The sequence below is a fragment of the Lynx canadensis genome, chromosome X (genome assembly GCF_007474595.2).
Source record: "Lynx canadensis isolate LIC74 chromosome X, mLynCan4.pri.v2, whole genome shotgun sequence".
NCBI lineage: Eukaryota > Metazoa > Chordata > Mammalia > Carnivora > Felidae > Lynx > Lynx canadensis.
Window position 1 is genome coordinate 106591117 of NC_044321.2, and position 12418 is coordinate 106603534.

Genomic DNA, 12418 nt, shown 5'->3' on the forward strand with positions numbered 1-12418 from the left:
ACCAGGCTGTCATTGGTCAAAGTTACTAAGTGATAGTAATGGAGACAGAAAGTAACCAATAGCAGAGAAGTGGAACCATAGAGACAAATTAAAGAGAGAGAAATGCCTTCAGAACCCCGTTGGTTTAGCCTTGCTGACTCCAGCTCACCTGACATTTCTGGGTTAGGGACTTGAGGACAGCCTCAGGATAGTTTAAGAGATTGGGCATCAATGAGCCCCAAACTTCATTTCCTTACTTTGAGTCCAAGAAGTGGCACCATATAGAGGAAGAGCGTTTGTCTGGTGTTCAGAACACTGGGTTCTAATGCCTTGTTGAACTATTACTTAGCTGTGTGACATTGAACAAACCTCTTTTAATTCCTGGGCCTCAGTTTCTCCTTCCGTAAAATGAGGGCAAGAATAGGCTACACTGGCAAGGACTTGAAAGCACTGACATTCCAAGAGTCAAAATAAAGCTCATACCTTTGCTCTACCATTTGTATTTGACCTTGGGTAAATCACTTATCCTCTTATCCTCTCTGAACTTAGTTTCTCCATCTATAACAGGAGACGCTGGCAGTAAGAGCCCTGCCAATCTTGACATTGAATGCAAAATTTCCCGAGGCCAGAGCAGGTGCTGACTTTCTGTGACAAGGAAAATCCTCATTAGACATTTTGGGAGCAGAAAGTTATCTCTTGCTTCCTAGTGCATGTGCTCACGTGTCTGGCATAACTCATCGGGTGAGTCCAATTTTCCAACAGTTGCATTTTTGCTTGTTTGATTTCTTGTCAGGACAAGCGTGCGATCCATTCTGAGAATGTAATTAAACAAGCAGCTGGAGATTCTAGAGATTCTAGTTCTCCCCCAAGAAGGAAATATATTTGCATTGGGAGCTAGGTCCCAAGGGACGCCTTCCAGGAGCTGGTAACTGCTTATGCCAATGTCACCCCGATTATGACAATCGGTCCTGCGAAGAGGTCAGCACCTACATGCTGTGCCCTGAGGAGCAATGGGGGGGAGGGGTGGGGGATCTGGCCATTGCACAATGTGCCTCCTCCAGTGCTTGTCACCATGTCTCTAACGCTCCCATTTAGAATACATTCATTCAGTATTTGCAGATTTCATTCAGGGTGTGAAAAGGTTGGTGGCCTGGAGGTTGGCTGCAACCTGCCAACATACGTGGCCAACACAGTTTTAAAGAGGATTTGAGGGGCACCTGGGTGGCTCAGTCGGTTGAGTGTCCGATTTCGGCTCAGGTCATGATCTCGTGGTTCGTGAGTTCGAACCCCGTGTCAGGCTCTGTGCTGACAGCTCAGAGCCTGGAGCCCGCTTCCGATTCTGTGTCTCCCTCTCTCTCTGCTCCTCTCCTGCTCACATGCTGTCTCTCTCTCTCTCAAAAATAAATAAAGATTAAAAAAAATTAAAAAAAAAAAGATTTGAATTCAGCACAATGTCTCACCCGTGAGCCATAATCTTCGCCAACCCCTTTTGTATTACAGTTGCTCACTGTGCCCCAGGATACTTTAACACCAGTGATTTCTGTGGTGCCAGGTTTCTGCTCCTCACTTTGTAGTTCTTCCTGAGCTAGGAGTTAGGTAATTGGAAAGTTGAGCCTAGAAACAGGGTACTAGGTGGGAGCTGAAAGGTTTAAAGACACCTGGTATGTTCCAATGCCTTCCCAAGTTCCAGGAAGGATTTTATATCCAGGATTAACCTGCTTACTCTGCCTCAGTCCATCCAGAGGGTTTTAATCTGTACCCCTTGGGGCCTGCATGTGGAGCTCACCACTGTGGGTAACTGCTGGCTCCAGCACAGAGGCTCCAGCAGCTTCTTCCAAACCCAGTCCTGGCTGGGGAAGAGAACAATAACGCAACGGCCCGTGGCCACAGAAGCATTTTCCAGGACTGGCCTTAGGCCTCAGAGAGAGGAAGGTGAAAAAGAACATTGAAAAATTGTTCCATGTTCGGTATCACTTAAACTTCTATTTAATTTCTCAGAGCCCGGAAAGAAGTCTCTGGAAATGCCTTGTGGACATAAACGTCAAAATTTCCTTGGAGTGAAGAGAACTCTTTTAGGTCATGTGCAAAAGGTTTCCTTTCAGTTTACCACTCACTTAACTGCTGAACCTGTTTTTCCAGCTCGCCACCTCAAAGTTCCCTCCAAATGAACCTGGAGAGACTTGACAGGAGATAAACAGTGCTGTCCTGCTTCCCAAGCAAACCTGCAGCTCACCTTCTGCTCTAGAGGGGAAGGTCTCTAGGGAATGGGGAAAAGTGAGGCTGGGGCTGGTTTCAGGGAAGTTGGTAGTGGCATCAGAACCTCAAACTTCATGACCATTTGTGCACCCCTGCCTACACCAATCCATTGGCATTTTCTCGTCTTTTTCCTGGATAAGGCTGAGGAAAGCAATACTATTTCCCAGCACAACAGGCCTTTAGAAACACCTGGAAGTCTAGAAAGTTTGTCCTCAGTGATTGGCACCCACATCTACCCTCTAGCCCTGCTTCCTGCTCTCCAAATTCCCATCTCTAGTCCCTCCGCTCATCAGGAAAACGTTCAGTGATGTTTCAACAAGGCAGAAAACTGCACGATACATTTAATAGATTCTCAGTAGGCCGGTTTCAATTAAAAAGAAAAGTTTGCAGTCTTAAAGAGCATGGCTCAACTCCCCCAGGTAACCTTTCATCTGATCCCTGTATGTATATTTATCAAGGTTCCACCTCTGGCCACCTTTTCTAGTCACAATTTGTGTCTCATATACTATCTTCCCATGATTCTGAGACATCGTGGATTGTATGACATTGTATTGATAATAGCTTTACAAAACTTCACTGGAAGGTGCATCCTTATTTCAGAAATACTAAACAGAAAAATGTTCCCTTAATGTCAAGAAGATATGGGATCACCCTTCTCCTGATACTCGAACTTTTTTTGAAAAAAGTTTTTATTTAAGTTCCAGTTAGTTAACATATAGTGTTATATTAGTTTCAGGTGTACAATATAACGATTGAACACTTCCATACATCACCCGGTGCTCATCACGACAAGTGCCCTCCTTAATGCCCATCATCTATTTCACCCATCCCCCCACCCACCTCCCCTCTGGTAACCATCAGTTTGTTCTCTAGAGTTAAGAGTTTATTTCTTGGTGTCTCTCTCCTGTCTCTCTCTCTTTCTCCCTTTGCTCATTTGTTTTGTTTCTTAAATTCCACACATGAGTGAAATCATATGGATTTGTCTTTCTCTGACTGATACTCCTGAACTTTTATCTGCACCTCTGACCCTTCTTTTTTTTTAATTTTTAACTTTTTAAAATTTAATTTTATTTATTAAAAATTTTTTTTGATGTTTATTTATTTCGGAGACAGAGAGAGACAGAGCATGAGTGGGGGAGGGGCAGAGAGAGAGGGAGGCACAGAATCGGAAGCAGGCTCCAGGCTCTGAGCTGTCAGCACAGAGCCCGACGTGGGGCTCGGACTCACAGACAATGAGATCATGAGCTGAGCCGAAGTCGGTCGCTCAACCGACTGAGCCACCCAGGTGCCCCTTTTTAATTTTATTTTTAAGAGAGAGACAGAGTGTGAACAGGGGAGGGGCAGAGAGAGAGGGGGACACAGAATCAGAAGCAGGCTCCAGGCTCTGAGCTGTCAGCACAGAGCCTGACGTGGGGCTCAAACTCATGGACTGTGAGATCATGACCTGAGCTGAAGTCAGATGCTTAACTGACTGAGCCATCCAGGCACCCCTCTGACCCTTCTTTAGAAGTATGTATCTTAACCATCCACTGAAAGTCTTCATTTACCAATTGTTTCCTGAGGACTTATCATGAGCCAGACACCATTCCTGGGGCTACAGCAGGAAATAAGACATATGAAGTCAGTGCTTTCATGGAATTTGCCCTTCTAATGGTTGCAAACAGGTAATAGATAAGAACACGAATCAACCAGTAATAGTAATCATAAAAATTGCCATGCCAAGAATGAGCCCACTTCTAGAATGGAGAGTGAAGGAAGAGGCAGATGCTGTAATGAGGGTGGTTAGCAAAGACTTCTATGGTGAGGGAATATTTGAGCAGAGATCAGAATTATCAAAAGCAGCCGGCTGTGGGGTGGCCTGAGGAAGAGCAGTCCCCACGGAGGAAACAACAAATGTAAAGGTCTTGAGGTGCGAATACATCTTGGCATGTTTGTGGAACACAAAGAAAGTCAGTGTGACTGAAGGCCGGTGAGCAATGGTGGTTGTAGGAGAAGAGTGTTCGAGTTTGGGGTTTTATTCATAGCTGCCACCTTGAAAACATGATGCTAAGTGAAAGAAGCCAGACACAAAATGACACATGTTGTATGAGTCCATTTATATGAAATGTCCAGAGCACAGAAATCCATAGAGGCTGCACGTAGATGAAATGGTTGCTTAGGGCCAGGCGTATGGTGGAATGTGAGTGTGATAGCAAAAGTGTTGAGAGTTTCTTTTCAAGGGGATGAAAATGTTCTGAAGTTGGCTATGGTGGTGGTTGGCAAATTCTGTGGCTTACTAAAAACCATTCAATTGTACGCATTAAGTGGGTGAACTGTACGGGTTCATTAACTATATCTCAATAAAAGTTGTCTTCCCTCTGCTTGTACTATGGACAAGAAAGTAGGGCACCACTTGATTGTTTTGTTCTCTTATGGATCACATCCCTGTGCCTAAAAACAAGAGGCTTCACGTATTTTGTCCAGTTTACTATGGGGCAGCAAGTTTTGGTACCAATTATCTCACCACAGAAGAAGCAGAAACCCTCACAAAGTATTATTATTTTTCAAAGTGTTATTTTTGGGACACATTCCTAACCTGTTTTCTTCTGGTCTCTGTGATTTTCTCCTGTCCACATCATGGCTATTCTTGAAGACTCAGGGAATGGTATCTCCTCAATGCAATCTTTCATATACCTCTCAAACAGAAGCAATCTGCCTTTCCTTTTGTCACCAGAGTGCATTCAGACACTCCTTCACTTAGTACAAAATTAAACAGTCCTATAATGAGCACTTTCTGTGTTCCAGGCACTGTGAGAAACTCTGAGGTTACAGAAATACAAAGTCACTCTTCTTTAAAAACCCACATTTCATGGAGAGTAGAAGGCCATACTGTGATAATCTTGAGGAAGGGCGCCAAGTTTACCGGGGGGAATCAAGACACAGAGAGTTTCTGGGAAGAATGGATAATACCTGGGAGAGGTGGAAGGGAAGAACGTTCCAGATAGAAGGAATAGCATGTGCTCTTAGCACTTTTTGCTTTGTATTCTCAATGTCTGTGTATATCTGACTTATACACTATTACTTTCAGTCTTCATTGACTGATAAACTCCTGGAGCCCAGGGATTGTTTGTTCATCACTTCCCCCTTCCCAGTGCTCACACTGTTCACACATAGTAACTATTTATGAAATATCTGAGGTATAAAACTGGAATAGCTTGTTTTACTAGGATGGAACTATAGTTGGAAAATGACTTGGAAATGCCAGATGCTCTCACATAGGGTGCACCACTAGGTTCCAGGGAGACAGCCACTGTTCCCCTGAGCCTCACTGATCCCTAGGACATAGAGGCATCCTTTTTTTTTTTTTACTTTGGTTTTATTGTTTATTTTTTTAAATATAATTTATTGTCAAATTGGTTTCCATACAACACCCAGTGTTCATCCCAACAAGTGTCCTCTTCCCTGCCCATCACCCACTTTCCCCTCTCCCCCACCCCCCATCTACCCTTAGTTTGTTCTCAGTCCTTAAAGGGTCTCTTGTGGTTTGCCTCCCTCTCTCTCTGTAACTTTTTTCCCCCTTCCCCTCCCCCATGGTCTTCTGTTAAGTTTCTCAAGATCCTCATATGAATGAAAACATATGGTATCTGTCTTTCTCTGCCTGGCTTATTTCACTGAGCATAATACCCTCCAGTTCCATCCACGTTGCTGCAAATGGCCAGATTTCATTCTTTCTCATTGCCAAGTAGTATTCCATTGTACATATAAATCACATCTTCTTTATCCATTCGTCACTCATCAGAGGCATCCTTTTTTGAGCATACAGTAAGAAGCATCTCCTATACTCATCTGAGAAATGGTATCCATACTAGGCTACTGTAGAATTTGCAATGGCTTCACAAATTCCCTGTATACATCTATAAACCATGTCTGCAGGGAAGCAATCAAGCAGGCAGATCGTCCTAGGTCAGAATGAATCTGTTGGCTAGGACTGATAATCTGGCTACACAGATCAATTCTTGTATTTCTGTCCTAATTATCCAGGTGATTGCCTGAATCCTTTGCTTGGATTCTGACATGACTTCAGCGCACTTGTAAATATTCATACTTGTTGGCTCCCCAATGGCGGTGTGTTGCACTAGAAAGGGGGTTGCATACCTGGGTTCTGTTTACACCTCTGCAAGTCACGTCACCTCTCTGAGTCTGATTTCAGAGAGACAATAACACTTTGAAGCTCATTAGTTATGTCCATGCCTCACATTCGATGGGAAAGTGTCTTTAAATCATTTAGAGTGCTTCAAGATGTTTGAAGATTGATTATATATTAACATATATAATATAAATATAATATGTAATATATTATATGTTCTATTTATAATATATTATATATGGTTTAATATATAATGATTATATGTTACATTAGATAATATATACTATATAATATAGTATATAATTCTAGTATATGTTATAGTAGATAATATACATTACAGTATTGTTATATATTGTATATATATTTATATACTTGTATATACGTATATTCATATGTACATATACATATAATACATTTATGTTATATGTAGTATATTATTATATATTTATAAAATAAATTTATAATTTATAAATATATTATATCAGGGGTGCTTGGGTGGCTCAGTCGGTTAAACATCTGACTGTTGATGTCGGCTCAGGTCATGATCTCATGGTTCATGGGATTGAACCTCACATAGGGCTCTGCACCAACGGAGCAGAGCCTGCTTGGGATTCTCTCCCTCCTCTCTCTGCCTTTCCCCCACTTGTGATCCCTCTTTCTCAAAATCTCTCTCTCTTTCATTAAAAAAATAAATATATCATCAATATATGTAATTATATATAGTATATCATAATAGAATACATATAATATATATATTATTTATAATATACACAAAATATGTGTAATATAAAATGTATATTATGTAATATATAATATATTATTATAATGCTGTCAATATTATTATACATTTTTATGTTATATATAATCCATTATATATAACCAAACATTATATATATTGTATGCATTATATTATTATAAGCATTATCATATGTAATTAATTCTATTAATTATTATAGACTATATATTAATTATATTACATTAATTCTATAATAACTATATATTATCATATATGAATTGCACATTAATTAATTATAGAAAATAATATAATAATACAGCACATATATAGTATAATATATAACATATAATTATATATAACATAAACTATATAATAATATTAATAACATATAATGATGTAATATTAATAATACACATTATATGTAATTTTTATATATAGGCATTAGTAGAGATAACGCAGTGGGGCAGAAAAATTAGTAGCCTTCTGGTTGTGACTGTAGAAATTAGCTTTGTGCCCATGAGAAAGTCATTTTCTTCCTTTGAGCCCTAGTTTCTTCATCTCTCTGTTGGGCCATTTCTGGGTACCTTAAGTGAAATGTTATTGTTCTCTGGGATACATACAGCTGTTAGGATTCTAAAGTAGCCAAGTGGAAGCCCAACCTTTTTGGATGTCCAGATCCGGTGTTTCCATGTTGAGGTCTAACCTTTTAGCCTTTACGTGATAACCTGAGACTCCAAAAGGAGGAGGCAAAGTGGGAGTTTGAGATGCATAGGACTAAATCTGTTGACCCAAACCCAAAGATCCAGCTAAGAACGGTAAGACAGACCTGTCTAGGGAGAAGAAAAGGATGTGATTCTGAAAGTTAGGTTTGGAAGCTCAATTTTATTTCTCTGGAAAAATAGGCAAAATATCCAACATAGAGGACAGGAATACTTATGTCCAAACTTGGCCCTCACAAGTGAGGGAATTCCATTTAGCCATCACAAAAATAGTGGGCAAAGTTTGGCTGGAGGCTTCCTCACAAAGATATGAATAACCTAGTGCCACTGTTTTGAGGAATATTGAGAGGGCCAGCTAGAGTCAGTCATTGCTGGAAATAACATTTCTCAGAGGGGATGGCTATTGGGAATTTTGATGGTGACAGCAGGTATTAGAAAGTTCAGTGGCAGTTGGTACCAACAGAAACAATAATAAAAAAAAACAGTCCACATGAAACAGACAATAAAGCAACATTGCTCAGCAATGGGGTGGACCTTCCTGCTGTACCTGTAAGAGATTATCCACTGTATCTTTGCCCCCTTTCCAAGCCCCCAGCTGTCTGGGAATATTATTGCTTAATCTTTGTGTTCCACTATCCGTTAAAGCCAGAATCCTTTGATCTGTCCTGTTCACTAGATCCTCTATCATGACATATAAAACTCCTGACAACTACATTTTTATTATATTTGTTTTCTGAGGTTTTAGCCATTGCACTAAAATCTAATCCCAATATACCACGAATTTAAAAAAAAATCTATTATTTATGTGCTTTTACAGTTACCATAGCAGTAAAATTTGCACTCAACAACATTATTGCAATTTTCACTTATTTAGAGGGTATATCTGGTTCATGTTGTAAGGCAAAGGAAGGAAAAACGGAAATAAAATTATTGCCATCAACACTACTGCAATTTTTTTTTCTATCCTTAAAACCTACCACCAGTGATACATATGAAAACAGATTGCCTAAAAACACATAAAAGCACCTTCTCGGAAAATGTGGGCATTTTGTTTCCATCATGGTGAAACTTAGGTCTCTTGATAGGATGATTGATGACAAAGCAGGTAGGAAAGGGTGAGAAGGCCTACCTTTGTGCACTCTACACGAGCACCCTGTGGATACGTGAGCATGAACAGTGGCCTGACTTCTCTTAGCTTCCAAAGATCAAGTGACCCTGACTACAATTTGCTATTGATAGATGGAACAGCCCTGGGCTCTGGCAGGAGCAATTGGGTGATGGAATCTTACCCACTCTTAATTAATCTTTCATTTTACAAAATGACCCTTTGGGCTGGAAGGTTAATGGGATAGTGAATTGGCCCGACGGTTTTTATGGCTGTTGCATTTACTTCCTAGTCTTAGTTCTCATGGTTTCTGAGCAGCTGAGTATCTGAACATCATCTGGTTCTCCTTCCTATACACTTGCAGAGGATCAGGGATCATCTGTATGGAGAAAGCTAGTTTGGGGAATTGAATTTTGGGTAACCCAAGCTAGAACTGGGCTATTCTACCTGAAGCCACATGGGGCATTAGACAAGAAAGTCAGTCAACACTAAAGCAAAAGTCCAGAAGGCCAGGGGCAGCATGAGGGTTTAGTTTTAGTACCAGTGGGAGACAACCGATGGAAAACAAGTCAGTGGGTCTTACTGGGTCTTCCGTCATAGCCTTGCAGGTAGTAGACGCATGGTGTGTGGGTTCATTGGGTTGGCCATGGTCCCTGAGCATCTAAAAGCCTTATTATACCAATTCTGTATATCTGTTGCCTGGCTGGCAAATGTCCACTCACCAGATATAACACTAGGACTTCAGGGAAGAAAAAAAGAGGATCATTTTAAATGAAGTCCTTTTCACTGTTTTCTTTCAAGAGTAAACCTAGGAAACAATACTTTAGTTCTCAACTTGCCCATTTTTCTCTCTATCCCCCAACTTGTTTCAGTTTCAATAACTAAAACAATACGTTTTTGTTTGTTTGTTTGTTTGTTTGTTTGTTTTGTAGAATGGCCCTTTATTTTGAAAGGCTCTTTTACATTTAAACTCTTAGGGACTTATAAAATATTTATTTCTACTTCGTATTCTTCTGAGAGGAAAAAAGAAAGGATCAAAAAGGAGCTAAGCAGTCATAGAGCCAGGAATGATGAAAACTCCATCTCCCTTCTATCCTGGAGTCCCCTGAAAAATGGATTTTGAAACCTTTCCACAGGGCTTTCAGGGAGTTGACTCTAGATAAACTTTTTATTAAACCTGGCTCACAAATACTGAAACCCAAAGGGAGGAGTGGATTGGAGCATTAACAATTTTTCAAATGTTGTATGCCAAGAAAAGAATCTGTAGATGTGTGAATGATGTGACTTTGCGTAGAGACTCAAGTGAAATTCATCAGTATAGAAAAGACATGCTTCTCCATGGCAGTCTAGGTTTAGGAACAGTCAAAGGCTTTAAGATAAGCTCAGTGATATTTTTCTCTGATCCCCACTGATTTTGGTTAATAAACTACATCGCAGGCCCCTCATTTTCCCTTCTAACCCACGGGGCTCTTTCTTGGCACGAACCGTTTCTCTCTGTAGTGTTGCTCTTCCTCTGCTTGTCACCACCTTTGCAGTTCTACTTCCCAGGATCTAGTTCACTGCTCTCAATGTCAGAGGACAATTATTGTCCCGCAGGGATTTCAGATTTCTTCATCAAATATGGATTGTCTAGCATTCGAGAAACTACAACTTTTATGCTCCTTCTGTCTACCCTTCACTCCCAAGAGTACCTCTCAAGTTTGTGGTCTTCACTGAGGAACATTGGAGCAGTTTACCATGAACTGTTTGTGGGGACATTTTAGTCGCACCTAACCATGCTGCCCCGAGAATATTCCTTCTATCCTGATTTGGGACCATAATATAGAATGTTCTGACTTCCCAACCTCATGGTGAGTGATCTGACTTCTAAGGACACCATTCCATCTTCCTTCCAGAGGTCTTGTTGGAAAGTATTTTTGTCAATTGCTCTTCAGTGTTTAAATCCCCTTCCCTATCTGTTCCAGGGAATAGATTGTAAATCAGAGTCCATTTGGCTGTCCCTAATATCCTCAAGTTACTAATGTAGGTTTCAAATCAGGACCAATAACAGCCTTGCTGTAGACTCTGCCCTGTGCCACTTTCACGGTCCCTCTAAAGTTTTCACATTTACCCGAGATCTCCTCTTTTAAATGATGGCCTTGAGAGCATTCCTTTAATCTCAACATCTGCTGTGAACCCAGCTCTTTGGCATAAGTAGCTACTCAAATATTTGCTGAATGAATCAGTCAATGATAAAATAGTGGAAGAAAGGAACGATTGAAACAGATTTCTAAATGCCAAATAGTACTGAACAGGCAGTAGAAGTGAACCAAGACAATGGCTCACTTTGGGGTTCATTCTTCCCGTTCTTTCTGTTTTTATGTGTTTGTTTTTTAACCCATGGTACAGATAGCCCTGGTAAAACTAGTTAATAGGTGTGCTCTACACTGCCTAGGAGGCAGTTGATGTTTCAAAGTTGATAGTGTTTTTGGTAAGTTAAAAAATTTTCCTGATCCAAATCAGCCACTCTGTCAGTCTTGAATTTGAGACCATAATCACTCCCTGAATTCAAGATAGCCACAGACTGTGACTCACATGTTCCACTCCTGGTTCACAGTGCCAAGCCTAAGGGACTAAAATCCTAGATTAGAAATATGGCAAAAGACAATTATGGCAAGGTCAACTTCACTCTATGTGCTGATCCTGTACCCTGATTATTTTACCATCTCTTTATAAAGGCCACTGAGTTCAAGCTCAAGAGAAGCAAAGGGATATTTATCATTTCAGCCTAATTTCCTGAGGGCCAGAGAGATGTGGATGTCATGCTTTTCTGCGATTTTGGCCTCTCCCAGACACATATGGTTTCTGAAACACCAGGGGTGAATTCTGATTGCTGATGCAGCCAGCCAATAGATAACAAGCATTATCATAAGAACAATATAGCAGGATGTTTGCCCAAGAATTACTTGCCCTGTATATTGGGGTAATTAATGTCTGCTCAGTATTCCTTTCTTCCTTTTTCTCAACAGAACTTTTTATTCAGGGCAACCTCCCCTGCAGCTTAGGTGGCCACATTTAACAGAAGTCTAATAGATAAGGCTACTAAGAAAGCTGTTTTCTTTCTAAGAAGATAAAAACTCAGCTATCATGCACATTTTTGCCTTTGCTCTTTTCCCCTTTTCCTTGTTGGGAAAATTGACGCAGTGCCTGGAGCTACAATAGCTATCTTAAACCCGGAGGGAAAATAAGACAAACAGCAAGAATGGCACAAAAGGAAGATTGGAGACACGGCTGATCTCGAGCAACTAAACCAACCCTGGGTTGCCATCCACCAAACTCCTTGTAAGAGGAGAAGGAGAAAACCATTACTTGCAGCCAAACACCTCAAAGTGATATCTGTCTCTTTAACTCTGAGAGCCAAGGGCCCTTGTCAGGGCTCACTTCTGCCATGTGATGTTTTCATCTTCTATCCCCCTGTAGAGAAGGCCTTGTTGAGTGTTTCCATGATGGTCTCAGTT